Below are 6,024 nucleotides of genomic sequence, written 5' to 3' on the forward strand. Positions count from 1 at the left end.
TGACATCATTGATTGTGTTTGAAAGTTTTAATACAAAGCAGTGGAGCAGCAATCCCTCCCACCCCCCCCCTTTTACCCCCCGTGATTTAGAGAGCATTCACTCCTTAAAAAAAAAAAAAAAAAGCTTCCTGAGAGAAGTATGGTAATAGCTTCTACATCTGCAAGACATGAGCGCACTATTTTAGTTGACTCTCCTCATATCTATAAAAGGAGAAGACTGACAAATCCTTTCATGGCTGTGTATTCTGTAAACAACAAATTGTAAGGGACAATCTTGAGCACATTGAACACTTTTAAACTTTGATTTTTTTTTTTCTCCCCCTCCTCCTCCTCCCTTTTTGAGTCGACCACATCTGTTTGCTGTCTGTTCCCCTGGGCCAGCACTGTGTTATCTATTGCATTAGCTCACATTAGTGCATATCGCCCATGGGCCTTGGTAATCACAAACGCAAAATGAGCATTTCACTTAGCATCACCCTCATATTCCCCCACACTGTGGCAAACTTAGTGCAAACACGTGGCAGAGAACGCAAGTCGACAACAGCTTATGACATCCGTCCCGTTACTCTCCATCGCTGTGTCCAGAACGCTGCGAGGGTTTTCATGTCAAAAGCCTCTTTTAATAGGCGAAGATACTCTTTGAATGTTTATGTTTACTTCACTGTTCTTGATTTTATTTTTCTCTGTAATTTTGGGGGCTCTCAAGAAACATTTCTGCCAGACCTTTACCTACTATTATTCATCCTTTATTTAGATCCCAACCAGGGGGGTCCGCACGACAACAGCAACAATAAAACAAACAACAATTGAAATAAAACAGGAAATAGCTAGACAAGTCAAATATAAAGATCATAAAATAAGTGAAACAGCTCTACATATACATCTCTACTTCTTGCAGATGAAAAGCTCAGCAGGCCTTTCATTATGCTGCATCACAGATGGATCTTCTTATGCTCTAGAGGCCTAAAATATACATTTTTTATTTGATTGATTAATGTTGTAGAAGATCTGCTAAAGGTTCATATAAAGTTTTGTGTCCAACATGGAGCATTTTCTTTCTCTACAAGTTACAGAAAATAGATTTCACTGGTTATTTTAGTGATGATCTGATTAGAACTATTTGATCACATCTTGAATTTTTATTCCCCCAATAATGCTTCATTGTCAATTATGCACAAATATTCTTCTATGGATATTCACTTGGGATTCACTTTTTGTTTTTCTCCTCAAATTCTTTGGCATGAAACACCTGAGGTCTTCACAGCTCCTTATCAAGTTTCTTTCATCTCATGAGGGTTTCTGTGATAAGGATTCACACAGCAGCCATTTGAGTGCACAATTCAATACACAAATGGCATTTTATGCTTGCATTGCCATCCATTCATCTGTTCAGCGTGTTTGCTTTTAGGTGGATACGTGCATCTGCGACTGAGGACGTGTTAAGCAGTTCCAGCCTCTTTCTCTCTCTCTCTTTAGTACGACTTATCAAATCTCCTACCTCCCTCCTTCTTTGTTAAGTAAACTTGGTGCTTTCTCCTTCCCCTTGAGTGTCCTCCCCTCTTATTTTCAGTCCTTTCATCACTCATAATTGTTGCCTCCAGATTGTCAACTTGCATGAATTAGCAATTGGGCCAACAAAGCGGATACGGTCAAATGTTGAATATCCTGTCACAATTTGAGGCAGAAAGTCTGCTCTGGTTGTGATTGCTCATCATCGTCACCCCATTCCTCTGAGGAAGAGCAGCAATGTAATGGTTCCCACAAAAACAGCCCCTGGCCTGAGGAAAGGGATTTGGGTGTCTGGAGACAACAGGGGCCATATGGAGCGGGCTGAGATAGCAAGGCGCATGTACAGAATAATGGATGACGTGTCATGTTTCATGTTGCTGAGATGCCATCAAGAGACTTGGTTTGGGGAAATCAAAAAGCTCACATACAGCGAAAGTGACTGTTGGACCATTTAGCATTTTTTTTTTGGTGTATTTTTATGTTGTAAAAGCGCTGATCTTATAGCCTTGAAGAATGTGTTGCTCTATTTTCAGTGCCTTTAGTCTGTTGAGGTAATTTGTAAATAAACACAATTGTGGTCCCTGTGGTTATATGTAGGTCTATATATAATATCATAGCAGACGACTTAACAAGCATAATGAACCAACCACCTGTACACAGAGACTAAGAAATGTCAGATCTTAAGGAACAGTGAAGAGTAAAATAGATACAAAGATAACTTGTTTTGTTCAAAATATGGGCGACTATTGTTTTCTACAAATCTTTTTAGCCACACTAGCAAAGTGGAGTGGTTAAGAGGTTCAGTCCATCAGTCCATAGATTTACATGATCCCCAGAGGATGAATCATTGTTTCTTTGGTGATTCCCTGATTTTTCATTTAGCGCCACCCGCAGGTCAGAGTCTCCAGTGATATATCTTAACATCAACTAATTGGATTAGCACAAAATTTTGTTCAGACATTCATGGTTCCAAGATGATATATCCTAATAACAACCTTTTCACTTAAATGTCTCAACTATTGGATGGATTGACATTTGACAATTGCAATGACTTTGGTGTTCTCTTGACTTTTCATTTAGCGCCATCATCAGGTCAAAATGTGTCCAGTACTCTGGTTAATAGCTAAATAGTAGCAATACTAATGAGATTCTCTGCCTGTGCTGTACTTGCTAATTAGCAAATGCACACTAAACGAAGATAGTGAACATGGTAAACATACCTGCTAAATGTCAGCATGTTAGCATTGACATTGTGAGCATGATAGCATGCTGATGTTAGCGTTTAGCTCAAAACACCACTGGGCTTATTAGTACAGCCCCACAGAGACAGACTCTTAATTGTCTCAGTTTCAATAAATGTAAAAAATAGTACAGTAACACAACATAAATATATTGTAAATCCAAAATATCAATATCAGGCATGTAGGACAAAGGGGTTGTACAAAACATGAAATCCACTGCTGTTGTTGAGATAAAGCATTTCCTCCTCTGTCCGGAGGTCTCTTGCCAGGGGGCCACTGTATACTTAGTCACTCCCTCCCCCCCCGTCTATCTGCTCTACCTGCATGTAGAATAAGCACGGCACCTCACCACTGTTTTTCTCCCAGTGTCAGAACCGCACTTAAGTGCTGTTTCCGATACCCATGAGTAAGCCCCATAAAAGCTGCCCCATCGCCACAGCGTTATTGTTTCTTGCGGATGATTGATTGATGGATGAGGGCTGACACTTCAATGAAGCCATTTCCACTGGCATCTCTATCCGATGATGTGCAGCGTATATTTTCCATCCGCGCCTCATTGCTCGCCTGTGTCATTCCTGGAACTTCATTTACACCATGTTCCCTGAAGGACCTTTTTTAGTCCCATCTCCCTTTTTTTTCTCCCTGGCTCCTCTTTTTATCTCCTCTTTTTTCCATGCCATAAAATAATGCTATTTCTTGTCGACTCTGGAGGGGCCTGGAATCATTTGCAGGGAATGATAAAACCATAGGCATGGAGGGGTTATTTACAGGAAGTGTAACACTGACAGGGTCCCACTGTTCTGCTTTTTTCACTGTCAGATGCCAAGTCCATGCTGAGACAGGGCAGGGCTATGATATACATTTCAAACGCACTCAACCTACACCACATGCACACACAATCATTTACTGTTATCTTCACAAGCCAAATAGGGGCTCCCAGTGTTGCAGATTCTACCAAGATGTTGTCCAAACCTACCCGAAAAACATGTTAAAGTATATTAGTTCAATGACAGTGTGATTGAGGTGCCTTCTCTGAGACAATTGCCTGTTTTTGCTCATATGGGGAGCAGATGGTAAGCAGGCATCAGTGCGGCAGGCTTTCTGGGATGACAGCCATGAGATTCCCCCTCAGGTGCCATTGGAGCCCCTTTAGAAGGGGAGAGTGATTGGTAGGACATGGCACCTTCTAAGCAACTGTTTTTTTTCCCTGAGTTTCCACATCTTACAGTCCTCATCAACAAGCTACAAAGCAGTAAATATACATATAATGTGAAGAAATGATCTAATCACTCTTTTGCATCTTTGATTATATATGTAATACAGTATATTTATTTCCAACAATAACATGTTTTTCATCATCCATTACATTGACAATAAGAACTAATTGTTTAGACCCATATTAAATAATCAAAGGTTTGTGTCTGTTTATAACACACTATACACTATAAACACTATACTATGCAAGTGTAATCAGATATAAGGACATTAATAAATACTTTATAACATGCTGTAAAATTGTTATAAGCTAGTATACAATGTTTAAAACCTAAGCTTTTATAAGAATGTATTTAATTTAAATGTTCACATATATATGAACACTTCAAACCCTAATCCAGCATGTGTGTCCATCCATCCTTTATTTAGAAAAGCATAGTACTTTGCTGACTGTACAGTAACTATGAATCACTTTCTAAAAGTGTTGGAAATTGATTATAATATGGCAAAATGAGTGGGTTTTTTGTTTGTTTGTTTTTTGCTGATCAAACCTATGTACTCTCTATATTTAGAGCTAGGGCCTTTCCAAGAAGCAGGTTTACTAACCTCCACAAAACTAGAACATGGACTCATGTAAAAAGGCGTGTTGATGACTCAGCCAAGTTACCCAGATAACGAACCTGATTCATACACTGATAAGTACAGAGCAATGCTGTTAACAATTTATTCTCCTGAAAAGGGAACCTGCAGTAAAGTGTGCAATATTTATGTTGATTTTATCACTGAACAATGCTTATAAAATCAGAAGTGTGTGTTTGCACATTGTAGTTTCTACAATACATACTGTTCCTTTTTGCTGAGCACGAATATGCATCTTATACAAAACTGAAATATTTTATTAACCAAAAAATAAAGTACCAAAAGTACATTCTAAAAAAATAAGCAAAAAAACCAACCAAACAAACAAACCAAAAAAACCCAACAAAAAACACCAGAAATCCCCCCATCTCGTGGCAGGCTTTTGACCACTTCCTATTTTTAAACATGGAAACTCAACTCATCTTCTTTTTCGACAAACTGAAATATCACCATGACTTATGCAGAAACTATTATTTAATGTATGGACATTTCTGTCCAAGTCATCATACATGAATATGCCAAAATTCATGTTAGTTAAAATGAAGATTTCTCTTGTGTTGTTTATTTCCTTGTGCTACTACTGTGAATTTTGAAGAGCTAACTTCCCAGTTTGTTACCTCTTGTATGTAATAGCTCTGCTTTAGGGGCCACATCCTTTGCTCAGGTCTGACAGGATGTCAAATGGAAATTAGAGCAATTTAAGATAAACTTAAGTAAAGACAGACTTAAGTGACTGTACAATGTGTGCACTATAGGGAGAACTAATGTACTGTCAAATATGCTAAATAAACTATGAGCATGATTTATGAAACAAAATGCTATGTGTTGTGTCATCTATCTGTTATCTTATGCACAGTATGTGCAATGTGAAAGTGATGTGCAGATGGTGTTAAAAACCACAATATAACACAGCGTTACCGCACTGTCTATATATATGATTACAAAGACAAACTAGTCTAGCTCCACATTTAAACAAAACTGTGTGTGTGTGGGTTATATTAAGACGTTAATGTAATATATCTAGCTACCACTTTCGTTTAAAAATGCATCTGCCTTTCAGCATCTTGAGATCGAAATGCACCCTGTAGTGGACTGAAGGGGAAATGAAAGGACATAATGCACAGTTGAACATATGACGCATTTACTGTAGCTGTGTGTGTTCATATGTGTGTGTGTGTGTGCTGGCTCGGTGTACTTGACCTTGGCTGCTACAGGACATTTTGGTTCATCAGGAAAGATGATTGTTTCCTTTAAAAGATATTAGGAAGACTGTGTCTAAAGGAAACTGACATGGCTCCCTGCATCCCTGATGGTTTCCACTCTGTTTCTTTTATAGTCGCTCAATAGGTGAGGGAATAGGTGTCCCACCACAGTATTTATACATTAAGCGAGGTTTTCCCCCCTCCAGAAACAAGAGGGG

Source organism: Thunnus thynnus, chromosome 6 (genome assembly GCF_963924715.1).
Source record: "Thunnus thynnus chromosome 6, fThuThy2.1, whole genome shotgun sequence".
In the NCBI taxonomy this organism is placed as follows: domain Eukaryota; kingdom Metazoa; phylum Chordata; class Actinopteri; order Scombriformes; family Scombridae; genus Thunnus; species Thunnus thynnus.